Source organism: Juglans microcarpa x Juglans regia, chromosome 3D, assembly GCF_004785595.1.
Source record: "Juglans microcarpa x Juglans regia isolate MS1-56 chromosome 3D, Jm3101_v1.0, whole genome shotgun sequence".
NCBI classification, from domain to species: Eukaryota; Viridiplantae; Streptophyta; class Magnoliopsida; order Fagales; family Juglandaceae; genus Juglans; species Juglans microcarpa x Juglans regia.
The window spans coordinates 13,407,245-13,428,349 of record NC_054598.1 but is presented as its reverse complement, the minus strand read 5'-3'; the positions used below and the strand labels follow the sequence as shown (position 1 = coordinate 13,428,349).

General features: G+C 38.7%; 1 pseudogene; it reads left to right on the top strand.

Moving 5' to 3' along the window:
* Window positions 1–693: 693 nt before the first annotated feature.
* Window positions 694–7,954, top strand: LOC121255053 (annotated as a pseudogene).
* The last annotated feature ends 13,151 nt before the right edge of the window (window positions 7,955–21,105 follow it).

Below are 21,105 nucleotides of genomic sequence, written 5' to 3'. Positions count from 1 at the left end.
AAAGTCACAAAATTTTCTACTGGAATAAATTAATGGTCTACGTAAAGGGGGAAAAAAATTGACTAAATGATGCACGGCTAAACAGGCAGCGTGCATGTGTGCGTCAAAGCAGAGTAAAACCGAAAATGGTAGTGAAGCCCGTAAGAGTAGGACCGGAAAAAGAATGAAGGAGAAGAAATAAAATGCAATAAACAAAATAGAGGAGTTACCACTCTGTTCAAGAAGCCGAAAAAAATCTGCAATGGAAGAACAATTTGAAGTTTCAAAACCTTGAGTTGAGTACACGGTGAAGAGATGAAGAAGAAGGAAAAAAAAACACTGAGAACCCGATTGAGTAATCTGAAAAACAAATTGAGTAAAAGCCGAACCTTGAGTGTAAAAGGAGATGAAACACAACTGCTGGAGTCGTGGGTTGGTGCGCACGGGTGAGTGAGATCCGGATTTGCAGAGAACTGGGGGAGGCAACGCGAAGGAGAGAAACAGTGTTTCCGTAAAAGGGAAAAATAAATCCCTTCACCAAACGGCGTCGTTCGGTCCTTCTTTATCCACTCGTGGGCTGGGCTTCTCCAACGGGCTGGCTTCTCCAACGGGCTGGGCTTAAAGCCCGGTTGTTACACTTTAGTCAAAAGGGTGTTGACTGAACTTGCCAATACTCCAGTGGGTCTGGCTACATATACAGTTGGACTTGGTTCTCGTCTTGAAAAACTAATGAGAGTGTTGGATGTTAAATCCAATGGCGTTCGAGTTCTTGGATTATATGGGATGGGTGGGGTTGGTAAGACAACCCTTGCTAAGGCTCTTTGTAATAAAATTGTTGGTCGTTTTGACTGCCTTAGTTTCATTTCAAAAGTAAGAGAGAATTCTGCAAAAGATGCAGATTTAGTATCCCTTCAGAACAAACTTATCCATGACCTTTCCTCGGGTAAGTCTCCTGTGTATTCTGTCGCTGCAATCAAAGAGATACTTCAGGAGAAGCGAGTTCTTGTTGTTTTGGATGATGTTGGCAATGTAAGTCAGCTTGAAGCACTCATTGGAAGAAGAGAATGGTTTTCTGAAGGAAGCAGAATCATAATTACCACAAGAGACACACAAGTTCTACCCGAGCATATTGTCACTGCGTTTTATGAGGTCAGAGAGTTGGATTCCTCTGACGCACTAAAACTTTTTAGCTACCATGCACTGAGAAGAGAGAAACCCATTGACAGATTTTTTAGTCTGTCCGAGGAAATGGTGTCACTTACCGGAGGTCTGCCATTGGCTCTGGAAGTATTTGGTTCTTATTTGGTGGATAAAAGGAGAAAAGAGGAATGGGAAGATGCTCTGCAAAAGTTGAGACGGATTCGTCCACGCCATCTGCAGGATGTGTTGAAGATCAGTTCTGACGGGTTAGATGCAGAAGAGAAGCCTATATTCCTCGACATTTCATGTTTACTCATAAAGATGGAAATGAAGAGAGAGGATGCAATTGATGTATTGAAAGGTTGCGGTCAGAGTCCTCATAACAAGGTCGCTCATCAAGATTACAGAGGACAACACTTTGTGGATGCATGATCAAGTTAGGGAATTGGGAAGACAGATTGTTCTAGATGATGCTAACCCTCTATATCCCAATATTCCAAGTAGACTGTGGGATCGTGAAGAAATCATGACCGTCTTGAAGGGTGGGAAGGTAGGGCCCCTTCTTAATGATTTCTTTTCTAGTTGGTGAAGATTGATGTTAGAATGATAAACTTTGGGAGACGGAAAAAAAAAATTCTCAAGCTTAAATCTTCACACTGTATTCACTGTACCATTAATAAGGAAAAGAGTTTACAGTTTATGTAGACTGCTGAAAATTTAAGATAAAAAGCTGCTCCTTACTTCTGCAGGAAACATTAAAAATCCGTGGGAAGTATTGCAAGTATCGTAAAGAAGTTTGTAGAGAGTTATTTGATGTTGTCAGTTTTCTGTCTTTCAGTTGAGTCCATTCCATTGTTTAAAGAAGTTTCCTTTTGATAACAGGGAACAGGATGTATAGAAGGGATCGTGCTAGACTTCAAAATGAGGCCCTTTGTAAAGGATCCAAGCGGTGACAGAATTTCTTGGGAAAATTTTAGAAGGTCGCCCAATTTTACCTCTGCGTTGACATACTTGGAAGAAAGGCATAAGAAGTGTCTTGAAACTAAAGCAGAGAGAGAGAGGAAGGTAATACCATACACGAAGTCTTTTGAATCTATGTCTAATCTAAGACTTCTGCAAATCAATTATACAAGATTGGTGGGAAGGTATAAGTATATTCCTGCACAACTGAAGTGGCTACAATGGAAAGGATGTCCTCTCAAAAGTCTTCCTTCAGATTTTTGTCCTCGGGAACTTGCTTTCCTTGACCTCTCAGAAAGTAAAATTGAACAAGTGTGGCGCAGGTACACTAACCAGGTATGCTTCACTTGTCTGCTGCACAAATTTGGTTTTCAAGCAAGACTTGGATGGTCATGACATAGATTAATATGTTTAGTGTTTTGTGCTTGCACTTTTAGTCATAGTTCTTTGTTGATTGTCAATTTTATACTCCTTGTTGGCCAGGTGGCTGAGAAATTGATGGTTATGAATCTCCGTGGCTGCCATAATCTTGTTGCTACTCCAGATTTATCTGGGCATAAAAAATTGGAAAAGCTTGATCTTGAGCATTGTCACAGCCTAATTAAGATTCATGATTCAATTGGAAACGTGAGTACATTACTTCATTTGAACCTGAGCAGTTGCTGGAACCTTGTTGAATTTCCTGCTGAAGTCGCTGGCCTAAAAATTCTGGAGAACCTTATCCTCTCCGGCTGCTCAAAATTGAAAAAGTTACCAATGGACATAGGTGACATGAGATCTCTGAAAGAACTTCATGTTGATAACACTGCTATACAAGAGCTACCTGAATCAATTTTCCGCCTTACAAAGCTTGAAAAACTTAAACTAAACGGTTGCGGGTTCTTAACAAAACTTCCCAACTGCATTGGGAAGCTGTCCTCCCTGAAGGAACTCTCTCTTAATAATACTTGTAACACCCTGTTTTTTTTAATATATTTTTAATGAAGGAATTATTTTTATTAATTCAAAATTTATTCTCTTGTTTTAAAAAAATTATTTTTGAAGTGCTTTCTTTAAATTAATTATTGTTATGTGTTTAAATTTCTTCTCGAATTAAATTAACTTGTTGTTGCATTTAATTATTTATTTTTATTTTAATCACTGTGTTTGAATTATTTTATTTCACTTGCTGTTTTAAAATCGTTTCCGTTGGATCATTTTTTTGTGACCCAAGATGTGAGGATTGGACCTCATTTCTTTCCCTAATTTTTCTCTTTCCTCTTTTCTTTTCTTCCTTTTTCTTTTTTCTTCTTTTCTTTCTTTTCTTTTTTTTTTTTCTTCTCCCCTGGTTTCTTTCCCGCGCGCCGCAACCCCCCCTCCCTCTCTCTGTCCGATCCTCCTTCTCACCCCAGCGTCGCCGTGAGCTAGCGGTGGCCGACACCGCCCGACTCCCCAGCTTCCCCAGCCGCCGGCGATGCCACCCCTCCATTTCCAGCCCCAGCCGCGCTGCCATTAGCCACCACGAGCCCATTGAAGCCGCGACATTCCTTGCGCCGCTGCACCGCCGTCGCGCCACCTCCGGCCACCATCTCTTCACCATATCATCCTCGAACTCCTAGCAATCCAATAGACCCAACCCCACCTCCGATCTGTCACCGGTGAAGCCACACCATCAATATTTCCGTTTTGGGTATTTTAGACTTCGACCGCCTACTGCGCTGCCACCCAAGACCAACCACCACCACTACCTTCACCGACATCCCTAAGCCTTACCCTATCAATCTCGGGTCTTCGTTTACACCCGTTCAAAAGTGGATTTTTGAGACCCACGGCCACAATGCTTTTGGCACTGTTTTGTTGCTGCGTTGCCGCTTCTAGCACCTCCGTGATCTTTCAAAAATTATATTATAGCATTATAAGTATTTTTCCCAAAGAACTTTTGAGATTTAAATGTATTTATGCGCTAATTCATATTTACTGTGAATTTATTGGTTGTGTCGGACTGAGTCCGAGGAGTAAGGGGATCGGTTGGATTGGATGATGGAGTTGTTTGTGTGAGATTGGTTTATGCTAGGAAATTTGTTGGCTGTTTCGGGTTTAAATATTGGTGTTTTGAGTTTGACGTTGTTCATGGTGAATATTGGTGATTTTAGGAAGTGATGATATATTTTTGGATTATTGGTTTAGTGTTTTGGAAATGTTTAGAAGGGTTTGTTGGGGCCTTTTAACATCTAGAAGTGTTGAGATATTTTTTTCCTGTTGTGGAGTTGGGAACGGAGAGAGAGTAGTGTGTAGTGTTGTCTTGGTTAAATTGTTGACGATTGCTTGGGAGTATGAGCTGCTGAAATAAGTGTGAGTTAGTAATAACCAGAGTTGACATTGGTTATGATGCTTGTATTGGACAATACTGAGATTGGTATAGAATATTTTGGGTCAAAGTGTGGGCTGTCCAGATTGTTATTTGGTTGTTTGAGTTGGATTAAATTTGCTGAATTATGGTCTAGAAATTGGGTCTTAAGTTGTCTAAGACCAATTTTGTGTTGTTGGACTTTAATATTTAGTTTATATTATTTTTATGAATAGGTGACGAGACGGATAGAGACCGTATTCAAGTCATAGATGATGCGCTGCAGGAGTCAGGTAAGCGGGGTTCCTATGCTAGGCCTTACACGAATTATTTGAGACTGAGGTTGATTTTCTGAAAACTTTGCATACTTTTGTGGTGAAATGAGAACTTGGGAAAAAATAAAAACCAACCTCGGTCGTTTATTCGCATACTCATGAAATCTGTACGAAAAAGAGAAAAATATGTTCTGACATGCATTGTGTAGACATGAGCTAAATTCTGTCATGTGATTTCTGAAATCTGAAAAATGAGCGATATTGAGAATATGAAAAGTTGTGCATTTATTTGAAAAGATATTCTAGCTTTTGTGTTCAGTGTGTATAAACTGTCTGATTCTGTTTTGATACTCTGTATTATTTTGATATAACATCTGAAAACCTTTGGCATGGTGTACTGGTTTTCGTATCTGACTCTGTCTCTGCTTTGCTTTGCTCTGCTCTGTTATGCTCTGCTCTGTTTGGGTTGGTACCAAGTTCTCTGTCTCTGAGTGCACCCACTTTGGAAACAAAGTGGTTTTATTGTGGTATTTCCTGTGTGCACACTCGAGGCTCCGAGAAGAATAAAGGAAAGATTTCACCTCTGTCTCTGTCTGGTTTGGCCACCGGGGTTAGCACAACCCTACCACGGGGTGAAACATGGTCTCTGCTCTGTTTGGATCTGATGATGATACTCAGTTTATGTTATGCCAAAGTATTATGGGTTTTACTTGTCTTAAAACCATCGTTCTGTTACTTTTGAAAGTATGTTCTGTTCTGCATGATAATTCTGGAAAATATTTTGTTCTGCATGCTATACTTTGTAAATGCTCATGTTTGCAAGCTAGCATATGACTTCTGCTTACTGAGTTGTTGATAACTCACCCCCTATCTTCTTAATATTTTTCAGATGATGTGGAAAGTCCAACTAAGGACTTGGATTAGATTGGTGAGCATGTTTAAGCTGGGAGAGGATATTAGAAGAAGTAATTCTGATGTCCTTTAGTTTTAATGTCTTTTAGATTTAATTTTTATCTTGGGCTTGGGCTTAATAAGACTTTTGAAGTTATTAGTTTGATTTGTTATGACTATCGGGAGATTTTGGACTCCTTAGTTTATGTTGCTGCAGTAATGACTTTGTAGAGTTTCAATGTGGTTATTTAGAGTACTTGAGATTGAGTTTTGCTAATAAAGTTTTGGAGTTTTATTTTAGTTCATGTTCTTAAGTGACAGGTAATAATTCTCCAGGCCAACCGGGCTTGGGGCGTTACAATATTGCTGTAGAAGAAATACCTGATTCTGTTGGAACTTTGCTAAACCTTGAGATACTAAGTCTAATTTGGTGTGAATCACTCACTTCAATTTCAGATTCTGTTGGTAATCTTATATCATTGGCAAAATTTCTAATACATGGTAGTGCAATCAAAGAACTACCTGCTTCTATTGGTTCCTTACCATTTTTGAAGGACTTGTCAGCTGGGAACTGTCGGTCTTTGGGCAAGTTGCCTGATTCAATTGAAGGATTATTAGCTTCTGTTGTGGAGCTTCAGTTAGACCAGACACCAATTTCAAATCTGCCGAATCAGGTAGGTGCCCTGAAAATGCTGAGGAAGCTTGAAATGAGAAATTGTAAAGATCTTAGATCTTTACCAGAATCAATTGGAAGCATGTTCGCTCTTACTTCTCTGAACGTATCTAATTCCAATATTTCTGAATTGCCGGAATCAATTGGGATGCTGGAAAATCTTGTAATATTCAGGTTGAATAAATGTACACAGCTCCGTAAACTTCCTGATTCAATAGGAAATTTGAAGTTTTTGCGCCACTTGCTGATGGAAGAAACTGCAGTCTCAGAGGTGCCTGAAAGCTTTGGGATGCTTTCAAGCTTAATGATATTAAAAATGGCTAAGAAGCCTCATTTCTTGTCAGCTGGAAACAGGATACCTGAAGAGGATTTGGTTGCAGCCGAACGAGAGAAACATAATCCTTTCAGACTTCCATCTTCTTTCTCAAATTTATGCAGCCTTGAAGAACTGGATGCTCGTGCTTGGAATCTATGTGGTAAGATTCCCTGTGATTTTGATAGGCTGTCGTCGTTGGAGATTTTGAATCTAAATCATAACAACTTTTTCAGCCTTCCGTCCAGCTTGAGGGGTCTTCCGTTTCTGAAAAAGCTTTTATTAACCTACTGCGAGCAGCTGAAATCTCTTCCTCCACTTCCCTCAAGTTTGGTGGAGGTGAATGTTGCAAACTGTACTGCATTGGAAAGGGTGTCTGATAGCTCAAAGTTGGAAAGCTTGCGCGAGCTGAACCTCGCAAACTGTGAGAAGGTGGAGGATATTCCGGGCCTCGAATGCTTGAAGTCGTTGACAAGGTTGTTTATGAGTGGTTGCAAAGCATGCTCATCTGTGGTAAAAAGAAGGCTTTCTAAGGTTTTCTTCGTCTCCCTCCTGTATATGTTTAAGCACATGGACAATCCTGAATTAAGAAGTTGCTCTTTTTACATTATTCTTCATACTAGGAACTATCGTGGATAATACGCTAGCTGCTTTTTTTTTTTTTTTCCAGGTTTCTTTGAGGAATTTAAGGTCTCTTAGTATGCCTGGAAACGAGATTCCAGCTTGGTTTTCTCAAGAGGTTAGATTCTCAGAACGCAAAAATCATGATATCAAAGGTGTGATAATAGGCGTTGTCGTCTCCCACAAACCTCAAATACCTGATGACTTAAGAGATCAAGTTCCTGCACTACCATGTGTACGAGCAAATATTGTCAAACTGAATAAACTTTTGTTCAGTACAATGCCGGAGTTGAAGGGAGTTCCAAAGACGAATGAAGATCACATATACTTGTTTCGATATCCAGATTGTCATCCGTTAGTTTCAAAGTTGAGAGATGGTTATGACATAAACGTGAGAGGGCAAGACCCACCGTACATCAAGGGAATTGAGGTGAAAAAGTGTGGGCTTTATTTGATTTTCGAAGGTGACGATGATTATGAGGGAGACGAAGAATAGTTGGACAAGAGCCAGTTATCCGTTTCTGAAAAACTAGCAAAGTTTTTTAGCTCTGTTGTGGATGAAGATCACACCTCTGAATCTGGCTTTGAAGTCGAGAGTCAGATTATTGTGCAAGAAGAGATGAAGGAAGAAAAAGAGTGGAGAGGCTTTTTGAGGCTTGTTCGAGGGCGCTTTCGTTTTTAGAAAAGAAGGTACCTGGAATGCAACAACACTTGAGATGATCGCAACATACTTTGTACGCCCTCGTATCTTAATTCATTTTTGTTGCCTCTGTCATTGTCGTGTTCGGGACTAAATGGAGCTAGGTGGGAACTCAAAACGCACCATTTAGAGGAATAGGCAAGTTGCACAAAACGCGTCGTTTGAAGGCTGAGGCAAGTTGCACAGGGGGGACTTGGAGTGCACAGTTTCACTCGGTGCAGGCTGCTGGAAACGCATCGTTTCTTCCCTAGTTTAATAAATGTTCCAGAGGACCAGAACCTTGTATTCCTTAGTCGTTATTGCCTTTCTTTCTATTTTTTTTAGCACGTGTCTTTATTTTATTACTTTGGTTGTTATCCCTGCGTGGATATGAAGAGGAAGTAAATGTTAGAGTAGTATCAAACTATTATTATCTTGAGCTAGGCTTTTCAGGAGGTTAAGAGATTTCCTCGAAGAACCCTAATATCATTACCTTCATTTCAGAAATTCTCACTGTCATTTTTACAAATAGCTTCCCTACATTCATCCTTTCCATCATCGAATATACAAACAATCTCCAAAATCATTTCTTATTACAATACTCAACCAGCAGAACCATAACAAGTGGTATTAAGAGCCTAACGATTCTAATGTCTGAGAATACTATATCTAATTAGCATGTCAGCAACAACAAGACATGCTTGCTCACCATGAGCAGTGTGTTCAAGAACATAGAGAACAGATGCATCAAATGACATACATGATGTGCACTTTGCTTGCTAATCAAAACCAGGTCGCTCACCGAGAACCTCTGCTTGAAGGTGACCCGTAAATGGCTAAGCAGCATAGACAAGGCCCCAGAGGAATTAAGTTGGACTTTCCTCACTTCAATGGTGAAGACCTAGCTGGATGAGCTTTTAAAGAATCCCATTATTTTGCATTTTATCAAGCACCTCCTATCCAAAGGTTGCTTATGGCCTCTTACCACATGGAAGGAGAGCCCTGATCTGGTACCAGGATGTAGTGGACACGGGTCAGCTCACTTGTTGGCAGACTTTTACACAAGCTCTCCAGATGCGCTTTGGTCCCACAACGTACGATAATCCCATGGAGGCTCTCACCAGGCTGAAGCAGACATCCACAGTTGCTGCGTATAAGGGTAAGTTTGAAGCCCTCTCAAATAGAATCAAGGGCCTTTTCGAGACACACAAGTTGAGCTGCTTCCTTAGCAGACTCAAGGATGAGATCCTCCTTCCCCTTCGAATGCTGAATCCAGTGAACCTCAATGCGGCATTTGGCCTCGCAAAAATCCAAGAAGACTATTTGGTTAGTTCAAGAAAATCAGTGAAGCCGTGGGTGGATAAAAACAGTTCATCATTTCTTACTGGTAGACAGTGGTCAGCCCCTTATAAAGGTTCATCACAAGCCCCAAAATCTCCAAACTCCACTAGAAAAATATACTCTGGACAGATGGATGAGAAAAGGAAGCGTGCGTTATGTTACCACTGCAACGAGAAGTGGAATCCAGCTCATGTATGCAAGTCTCCCAAGATTTACTTTCTGCATGGCAGTGACCAAACCAGTGAAGAAAAAGGGGAAGAAGGTTTCTATGACTCTACATACTTGGTGGACACGACCCCACCCACAGTACTAGCAGAGAATCTTGTTATTTCACTTAACGCCTTAAAAGGTACCCCTTGCACTAAAACCATGAGAATATGTGGAAAAATTGGTACTGAGTCAGTACTAATTTTAGTGGATTTAGGAAGTACCCACAACTTCCTGGACCCAACAGTTATTAAGAAAAATAAATTGCTAATGAATGGGGTCGTAAAATTAAAGGTAAAAGTAGCTAATGGTGATGTTGTAATGACTATGTGATCTTGTAGTAAGGTGGTCACTAAGATTCAGAGTGCTTGTTTCAAACCCTCACGTTATGTGTTAGCACTGGTAGGATGTGTAACACCCCGCTCCTTCTTTCTGACGTAAACAAATTCTAATACGAGCATGTGTGCCGAATCTCGATGGCGTGCGCTACAAGCCCCCTCCCTCTCACCCGATTCTTCCTCAGCCCAGCTCGGCGCCGCCCAACCCCACCGCCGCCACCAACGGCCTCCTCTCACACCGGTAAGCACCTTCTCACCACCGGCGAACCCCACGCAGCCCTCTCTCTTCTCTTACGGTAGCTCCACGGAAATGGGTTTTATCAATTTCTCTCTTGTGCGCCGCCGTACGCAGCTACCCAAGCCACTGCACCTCCACCACCTCACACCGACGACCACCTCTCACAAACTCAGTCACCACGAACCTCCCTTTCCCTCTCCGTCGCACACACGCACACAACCCATAAATGGGTCTCACATTGGTTTCTCCCATTTCCACCTTCGTACGTCGCCACCCACAGTGTCCAGCCGCCGCCTTGAGCCTCCCTTGGCCACCATCGACCTACCCTAGCCACCTATAGCCCCGATCTACCCCTCACGCACGCCCACTTTCTCACGGACTCTCCCTCACCTCACAGCTTGGGCACCACCATAGCTCCACCAGCAACCTCCTGAGCTCCTCCATGGCTAGCCACGACCAGCCAAGTTCCCCCTTTATTTTCCATGCCTTGAGACCCACTGCCTAAACTCCTCCACAAGCCGCCGTGTCCTCAGTACCACCATGAGACCACCACTCCAGGACCACAACCCGACCCTCCTACGCTTAGACCCGCACCTCTAGCCACCTCCAATGGCCAAAATAGCCACTGTACACGGCTAGATACGCCGCGTTCCGCCCCTCACCACCACCACATGGCCACCATGAGCCCTTCCAAGACTACACTTAGCTATCCCAACGCCCAAATAACCACCATGTAAGGTAAATAGCCACTGTCCGTGGGTTGACCGCCACATACGATCCTTTCGACGTCATCAACCGGGACGGTCAATGAGCAATGTACGGGTCAATCCCGCTAATGGTATAACCTTATATCCCTCGTTATTTATGTTAGATGTTAGCTGGTTAGTTAGGTTGTGGACTGTGCAGTTAGTAATTGATGCAAACCAAGGAGCCGGACATGCTGATCATACAAGTGGGAATGGAGCTGAACTTGCACAAGACCCTTTGTCACTTCCTAGTGGCCCAATTACAAGACTTAGAGCCAAACGTTTCAAGGAAGCACTAAATGGGCTAATCCAAGAGAATTGGACTGATTCTCCAAAGACCAAGATGGACTCAAATAATAATCAAGGCTTAGTCTATGTCATCAAAGCAATTGAAGAGGCTAATTAGCAAGCAGAAATGTTTGCATGGTCTGACCATTAAAGGACGTGAATTTGTTGAGTTTCAAGAATATTAAATAGGAGAATGAACAAGGTCTTGGCTGGGTATGTTAAATACATTGAATCTAGTCCTTAAGTTATTTTTGGCTGCCTCTAGAAGTCCAAGAGGCCTAAAAAATGTGGGGGCTTGTTTATGTTAATATTTGTGTTGCTTTTAAAGCTGTAGTTATGACTTTTCCTATTCTTGGAGGGTTGTTCCAAGTATATAGAGGGATATTTCGAGTTTTAATATCAGATTTGGATTTCAGAAGCTTATTCTCTTTGTGAGGTCTTGTGTTCCTCTTGGTTCTTTAAAGAACTCTTTGAACTTATCAAGTTAATCTTGTGGCGTTCAAGCTCCAAACTTATCACCTTGATTCTGGAGAGATTCTTAGGATTTCTTGGTGAGGTGTTTCAATCCTTCGTAGCCTTGGTTTTCATCTAGTTGGATGACTGGTCAAGGCTCAACAAATCTTGTCTATACGATCTTGGGGTTCCAAGCCATCATTGTTATCGGGTTTCATCACAATTGTTGGTGGAGTTTATATCAGTAATGTGAAGGGAGTACACATGGAGTACACCTGGAGTGTACTCCATGTGGTGGAGTGATGCACCATATGGGGGGTATGTCGTAGTGGTGATGGGTCATAGTGTGTATGGAGGAAGTACATGTGGAGCGTACTCCATGAGGTGCAGCGATACACCTTGTGGCGTGTCGCGAAGACAAGAATGGCTGCGTAGTTGATGGGAGTAGAGCGTGGTGAGTACTGTCGAAAACTGTGGAACAGTGTCCCGAAGTAGCTGTGATGTAACTTATAGTCTAAGATGACAGGTGTCACCGCATTCGACTCATGGTTGGGAGTATGTGTAAAGTGATAGAACAAGTGTAAGAGTGCGCAGCGGAAGTATGACTGGGGAATGTCACAAAATGACATGGTTAAACTAGAGTCGTGCTTGTGATGGATGAGGAGTTAGTGTAGGAATGACGTAGTAGGAACGTGACGAGATGTCACGATGTGACAGGAGTACGTGAGGGACCGTACTTGTGATGAGTTAGGAGTGGCGTAGAAATGACGTAGCAGGATGTCAGATGATGTGACAATGTCACGGTGTAGCTTGGGAGTAGTCTCGAGCTATATGACTTGACGTAATGCGTAGTTGTGAATGGAGTCTTGTCGTGTTAAGTGTTGGGATGAACTGTCAAAATGGATGGGTAGCATGAAGAGTCATGCTAGTCGGGTTAATAGAAGGTTGGTATCGAAGTATGGTGCTTGCCCCTACGAGCATGTGATCAACGTGTTATATGTTGGTCTTAGGTGATAAAGGGGTAAGGTACATGTGTAATCTAGTGAGACACATGTGCTGGACGGATTCACCATATGTAATGGGTAATCTGTCCTAAGCATGATTACACGGTGCTTAAGCCTTGAAGTTGGCTTAGAGCCGTGTGACGTGTATAGATGAGAATGAGGATTTAGTGTGAGCTAAGGTGCATAGAGGTAGTGACGGGTGTATTATCTAGGATTGGGATACGTGACTCCATCGGTCGGACTCATGCATTGGAATGTGGTCAATAAGAAGAATAAGAGGAAGGTCTTAGTGTCTTAATCCTAAGGTGAATCATAGGTTCACTTTAGTAGATGGGCACTCGAGGTAAGACTTTGAGTTTGGAAGATGTAGTGACCATAAGTGAATCCTGAAGGTTTTAACATAGTAAAAGGCATGTAAGAGCACGGGATAGAAGGAGAGTGTCCCAAGTGAATTGTAGTTTATGTCTTCTAGTTTAGTTGCTTATGCATTAGATAAATAATGACGTCAAGTTATGTGTATGCATGTAGATTGTCATCTGACACGCACATGAATGAACTGCATGATATGAAAGTAGCATGAAGTCTAGGTAAGTATTATGTTCATACTCTTCTAGGGTTTTCTAAAATACACGAAATGCTTTTCTTTTACGATGCCTTACGAAACGAAAGATAATTTACGAAAGCATGCTAAATGTTTAAAGGTATACGTATGTACGACCTTTCTTGGTAACCCCTTTTTATGCACCCAAAATATTAATTGTACGCACGTGAATGGATGACTATATGTAGCATCTATTGTATGTATTTTTCACGAAAAGAAATATTGAGGCTTATGCCTGATACTTTAATTGATGCTTTAAACGACGCGAAGAAAATATGTTATTTTAAAAGGTCCCTATGAACTGATGCTTTAAATGATGCCATAAAAGATGATATTTAAGCTCATGCTCTTAAATGATGTTTCTGTATGAATGAATTTTTAAATGAAAAGGACTGAAAAGAAAAGACTAGAAGGACTAAACTAAAGGAAAGGACTGAAATGAAATGCATGAAAATACGTAACGGTCACATGAATGAATTTGGCCATGATTGTTCTTTTTATATTAAACTCACTTTGCGTGGGTTTTGTTTTAAATACAAGAACTTATAAAGAAAATAAATAAGGATTTAAATTTGATTATTTGGTATTAAATTATTTTTAAAAAATTGAGTTTCAGAAGCAATAGTAAGTGTGTAGTTTTATTTTGAACACCTTAAATTTGATTAAGTCTATTTTATTTAACAAAATTTTTGCTAGTACTTATATTAAGTGAATATAGATTAATTTGGGAAGTAATGATTAAAGATACGAAAATCTTACATTTTTAGGAAAAAAATAGGTTACTCTATTATTTTAGGCTTTAATATCAAAATATGTGTCTAGTTAAGGATTAAGTAAGTTACATGTCTATTTTATAAGTATCGATTGATAGTCGTTCAACACAGTTGTGGGAAAATTCAGACAAGACAAAAAGTTCAGGTAAGCGGGGTTTCTATACTAGACTTTGCATAAAAAAACGGACAGAGCTTGATTTTGAAAAAATATGCATATTTTGTTATGAAAAGAAATTTGAAACGGCTTCAATGATTTGGTATGCATTATTCATGAAATATTTATAAAAAAAAAAAAGTAATTTTGTCATGACTAGTGGAGACATTAACTTATTTTTAGCATTATGTTTTTGAACTATACAAAAAGAGCCAATATGAAAATTTGTATTTGATTATAAGAATATGATCTGAATCTGTTATGTTCTGTACTTTGTTTTAATAAGATATGACATCTCAAAACCTTTGGCATGACATTCTGATTCTATATCTGGCTCTGCTCTGATTTTACCACGGGTGTAAAACTTTTGTCTCTGTTTGGGTTTGTACCAACTTTTTTGTCTATCCGTGCACCCACTTTGGAAACAAAGTGGTTTTTTCATAATCTTTCCTGTGTACACACTCGAGGCTCAATAATAATAAGGCGAACATTCACTTTACCAGGGATGGCACAACCCTACCACGAGGGTAAACATGACATCTGTTCTGATGTGATGCACTGATGTGATATACTCAGTTATGCTATGCCAAAGGACTTTGGAATATAAATTTTTTGAACTATCGCTAATATCATTTTCATAACATGTTTTATTTTGGATATTGAAATTGAAAATGTTTTGTTCTGTATTATGTACTGTGTAAATGCTCATGTTTGCATACTAGTATATGTTCTCTCCTCAATATTTTAAGATGTTTTGGATGTTTTGGCTGAAATTCAAGAATATGAAGCATGGTTAAGGCTATGTGGTCATAGTGCATTAAGTACAAAAAGGGTGCTTGGGTTACTGGAGAATTTTATTCAGTAATTTCGTTTTGCTTTGTTCACTTAGTATTTTCGAAAATTGACATTTATTTTGAGACTTTGTGGTGCTCTTGGTTAATTATTTTGGAGTGGTTGATTTAAAACAATGAGATCTATGAGTAATTGAGAAATTGGAGTCTATATTTGTATGGTGAGATACGATTTTAAGTGACAAGAAGTAACCCTCCAACCCATCCGAGATCAGAGCGTTACAGGAGGTCAGTCAATTATTCAATTATATATATATATATATATATATTTGCTATAACCATTCATCCATACTAAGTCACTTTAACTCCAAATGTAAAAAGATAAGTGATACGCACACAAATAAATTTTATAAAAATAAATTTAAATTGATGTGACTTTAAGTGATAAGTTCTTTGTTTGATCTATTTTATAGTAAAAATAATTTTACAATCTGACATACTACATAAAGGTACGTCAATTTATAAATTTATTTTCATAAAAAATATCTTTGTGATTAAAATATTTATCATATAAAAATAATCTTACGAATAAAGGTGTTACAAGGATGCCAAATAATTCCGTGTCCCAAAACCTTCAAGAGGTGCAAGCTATCAAGCAATGAGGCGACCGTACATAAAGAATTCAATCGTGACAACAATTATGCAAAGATCACGAAAACATAAATTTTGTATTTACCACATAAAACATTTGTAGAAATATTGCACCTATTCACAATTTTCATAAAAAATATTTGTACACGTAGAAATAGCACGTTCGCCTTCAAAATTTTCACACAAGAACATAACACTAGGGTTTATTTGAAAATAGATCTCATCTTAAACTTCTTGTCTCATCTAATCCCCAAACATAATTCAAACACAAATATTTTCAAATTAATAATTAAAACTTTTTCAAAATTTCAAATAAAAAACAATTCAACTTTTTCAAATTCCTAAACAAAAATAATGTTATAAAATTATATTCTAATAATACTTTTTTATAATATATTTTATTCAAAATTTTCTCTCTCATTTCCTAAAATCTAAAAAGAGCGGTGCTATTCCCACCGCTGGGAGCTCCCACTGGGGCTCCCGCTAGTTATTTTAGGATGAATTTTTTTTTTTGTATTTTTTTATATGTATTTTTAACACATTTAAATATATTTTAAAAAATAAAAAAAATCAAAATATTATTAAAAAATACTTACTTAATCATTAAGTAAAAAAAAATATTAATAAAAAAATAAAAAACTCACAACGGTAGAAACTAGCAGTAAAAACTAGCAGTAAGAGTAGTATTTTCCATTAAAAAATATTCAACTCAAACTATCTCATTACTCTTTACTAACTATCTTACTACTATTTACAAAATTCTCGTCTTATCTCACTCGCTAAACGAGTCTTAGAGAAAAGAGCCTCTTCGGGTTGGAGTAAAATTGAAATTTACACCATGCAAGTAAGACTCAACCACGTCAATGGTTTAATTTTGTTATCGTGGGAGCAACTGCAATAGAGTAAATAGAAAACTTATGCAAATATCTAAGACTGGTCTCTCAAGCTCTCTCCTCCATCTCCTCCATTTCCTCCATCTCTCTCGAGCTATCTCTCTCTCCTTAAGTCTGTCGGCCTCTCTCTCCTCAAGCCTAGCTCCAAAATGCTTTATGGCATCTTTTGAGCAAGTTCATAGAAAGAAAACAATGCATTCTCACAGCTTATTAGTCTCTTTTTCTCATTTCCACCTGCAATGCTTTAAAAAATTCTTAGAGTCCCACGACATTCTCACAAAAAGAAAATGTGGTTGGGAAATGTTTCCTTTATCCATTCTAGAATTGGAGCCTATGTAGAAGAAGTTGTAGAAGAGCACTACCACTTGCTTGCTTTGAATAAAATCTTTCCATTTTGCCTTTTAAAAATTAAAGCTTAATTCTTTAATTGAAGAGTTAAATATCTAATATATTTTTTTTTAGGTTAACATTCATCTGCTGCTATTAATCAAAAGTAATAGAAAACAAAGCAAAGGACACAAAAATTGAGGTTTTAGTATCTTATCTCTGTCTCTCTGCCACAGAGGTATTTTTTTTCGAACCCAATGTAACACATCCAATTCATTGATAGTAATTTAAAATGAAATATCTCACTTCGAGGGTGCGCCCTCTAAGAAATTTGGAAGGAAGAAGAAGATGGTATAAAGAAGAAGTTTTTATTACTTTCCAGCCTAAAATCGTAGAGCCCCCAAGACCAGTGCATATATCTCAATGTTTAACAAAGATGTCTCATATATGTGCCCTAAACATTAAAATAGTAAATAAAAGGAAAAGTGCTCTAAAGGGCCCAAGTTTATAACTCACTATAAAGATAGTCTGATTAAACAACAATAGATCTAACTTATAATGGAAATTAAAAAAAAAAAATAACATGGAGTAGCCCAAGGCCCAAGAAACATATAAATCCAAAATAGTTACTCGGGCCTTGTACTTTTTGTTGGATTGTGACACCCAAACTCTTAATTTCTTTATCAACCACTTCTAAAACCTGAAGTGTCTTTTAATTTTATCAGTAAATTGTGTTCGATTCAATTTGTTTTGGTATATTTTGTTTTTTGGGTGATGAGGGAAGGCAAGGAGGGAGGGAGAGAACGTGAAGGTGTTTGCTGAGGAGATGTAGAGATGTACAGGGAAACGGATTTAGGGGAGAGAGAGAGAGAGAGAGAGAGTGATGAATGAGGGAGAGCAATCGCTGTTATTTAGTCTATGATAAAGTTATGATATTGCTGAAATGTCGCTCTTTAATTGGAGGGTGTAAATCTTAACTTTACACCACGTTCTATTTTAAGATTTTCTCTGAAGGAGAAATGATATATACAAGTTTCAAATGTACAAGTCTCGTGCAAGTTTTTTTTTATAAAAAAGTGGACCACACCATGAAAAAGTGTGAAAAACTCTTTTTTTTTTTTTTTTTTTAAGAAGTCCACATTTTTACAAAAAAATTGTACAAGATTTATACATTTGAGATTTGCATCTACCATTACTCTAACTAGAATTAATTTTGTGAGTGAAGATAGTTTTTTATGACCCAATCCTCAATGGGTTTAGACGGGCATACGCACTCACATGTACATTATTTGCTGGTGACTTTTTATTTTTCAACGCTTGAAAAGCTACTTCTCTTTTGTTTTATAAAGAGTAGTCAAGTTGCCTCACCTATTTTAAGAAACAAGTAACTTATTATTTTTATTCTTAAGAAAAGTAAAAGCTTATTTTATTATTTTAGAAATTATATGATTTCAAGTTGTCATAAATTCGAATTAGACATTTAAATCAATTATTTAAAATAATGATTTGATTTGTTGAAAGATTCCTCTCCTTATCAACAATTATTGATATAGTTTCTTCATATGCCCATTAAAAGATACTCACATTATTATGAATAATAGTTTGTATAAGTCCTAATTATATAAGCCTCACCTATGCTTACTATAAAAAAGAGAAATGATAGTTGTAGTCATGAATGTACAAGCGCTGTGCAATTATTTTGAAAAAAAAATGAATAAATACGGGACTCATATAAAAAAATTAATTTTTTAATAATAGGTCTCACTCTTTTTCAAAGTGATTGCATGACGTTTGCACACTTCATGACTGTATATAGCATTACTCTATTAAAAACTGGTCTCACCATGAAAGAGATGTAAAAAAATCACTTTTTTTAATGAATCTACTTTTTTACAATAGATCTGGGCATATGCCTTTTCTACTTATACATGTAGCATTATTCTATTATTATTAGTGTAAGGGGATTTCTCCCGTATTGGTTCGTATAATGAGCCGGTGAGGGGTCTCTAGGGGAGAGGGAGAGAGCTTGATCAGGCCATACAATCCTCCTCTAAAAGGAGTCAATGAGCCTCAATAGAGTACTCGACCTATGAGCAAAACCCACCCAGGAAGCAACCCTCACGTGAGAAAAGCAGGAGATAGAGGTAGATAGAACTCGCCACCTTGACACCCCTTAATGACACCCAACCCTTGGGAACCTATGCAGGCATGTGGACGAGAGATATGGGGAACCCTCAATCTCTTGACAACAGGAATTGAGGGGGCTTAATAATGAATATTTGTGGGATAAAGTAAGTTAGGGAGTCACGCTGCATTAATGACGCTGCTCCCTAGACTCCAAGGTGCATTAATGGCACCACTCTAAGAGTTACATCGCATTAAAGAATTCTAACTAGATGAACATTTGAAGTAACATGAACTCCCTAAGGCAAGGTACGAGTTGTCCTCACCCAAAAACCTAGTACAATAGCCAATCCCAAGGTACGAAGAACTCTCTTGAATTCTTGAAAACTCTTGCATAAAGTACTAAGGAGATATACTAACTTAAGCATCGTAGACTCCCCCTGCCCCAGAGCCACCAAAGCCCCCCACTCTCTGTGTTTTCTTAAGTATGTAGGTGAGATGCCCAAAATCTGAGTTGCTAGAACCCGGCATAAAGGTGTACAAAACACTATGTTAACAATAATTAGTCTGTTAATTAATAATATATATATATATATATATATATATATATATATATATATATATACCAGAAAGTGAAAACTGCCTCAACAACAAAAATAAAAACAAATCCTCTATCTTCTTAGAAGTTCCTTTTCATTTCAAGAAAAATCATCCTCACTTTTTTGTTAAAAAAATAGAAATTCCCAGGAGGATGAAGCTCAATTTAGCATTCCTTCCATCAGCCACCACACATGACACTATATTAGCATTAGCGGTGCCACTACCCATCTCATCTGACAAGAGCTTTTTCTTTTTTCGTAGATATTTTATATTGAGTAATGCTAGCTACAATTTTCAAATAGACAAGTTCTGAATCTTTCATAAAAAAAAAGTAATTCTCAATAAAAATAATAATTTTTTTTTATACTTTTTTCAAGGTGGAGTTTATTTTTTTACAAAAAGATTTTGTGAAACTTGTCTATTTGAAATGTATACAAATAATTTCTCTTTTATATTTTTGCTCATTGGAAATCAAGATGTAGAGAGGTGGTGAGTCTCTACACCAACAAATCCAAAACAACAAATCAGAACAGCTCAATCCATGGTTCCCCCTTGATTGGATAAAAAGTAACTTTTTTTTTAATTCATTTATACCTTGTGTTAAATCAGATGGGAGTGTTTGTAAGACATTTTCAATTTCACCTCTACTTTTGTATCAACTTTACTTTTATTTATACAACTTAGTTATAACGAGGGGGGAAAAGAAAAAGAACACACAAATACTTATCCTTGTGGACAACGGAATCCTTGCGTGCCATGATGATCAAGAGTGAGCATTGAATCAGGCTTAGAATATTAACACTATCTGTGAGGGGTTAAAATACACGAGACTCGTAATGGTTCTCAAGGTCCAGCCCATTAAGGGGCCATCACTAGAAGACAAAGGAAGAAAGATAGAAAATATGATAGAGAAGGGACAAGGGAAGGCAGTGGATAATGTGTCAGGAGAGAAGATGTGTGATTTTTTGTAAAGTAAAGGGAATGAACATAAAGCGATAGGGGCAGGAGATAAAAGGGACATAGTGCCTACAACTTCAGGGACATTTTCATGTGCCCCCGCGTGGGGGGGGGGGGGGGGGGGGGGGGGGGGGGAGGGGGGTTCTTCGATTTCTTCTTCAACCTCTAGACAGAGAGCTCTGGGAGGAACTTCTTCTCCAGCAAGTAGATCTCCAGCTCCTATTGTACAAAGAGAAATAAAAGGCTATTAGAGACTATAAACCAACATATTATAGTGGAATATTCCCTCCCCAAAACCTCATGGACGTAGGTCCAGTGCCGAACCACTAAATATATGTATCCATCTCTCTTTATTTTCTCAGCATTTAAATATTGTTCACCGCTATGGAAGTATGGACAGACACCTTACAGCCGCATCGAATCACCGGATCACCGCCAGGGACCCCACACCTCACCGATTGAGGCCCTGCTCACCTCAGCGTGTCTGAAAATGGATCTTTCTTCCGTTCTGAGCTACGCCACTTTTAGGCACTAACAGTGGCGTCGTCTGTGAGATCGAGATTGTTTTTGTATCAGAAGTAAAAGAAGGACGATTTCTTGGTGCGGCACCTTGCCACACGACCATGTGCATGGGAATGCAGGTGGCCGATATCTTCTCAGCCCAGTCGCACTGTGGCACGGTAGGGGTGCCGACAGTCCACATGAACGGCACCTTGGCAACCCATGACCATGTGGTGGGCAACGATAGCTTGAAGCCACGTT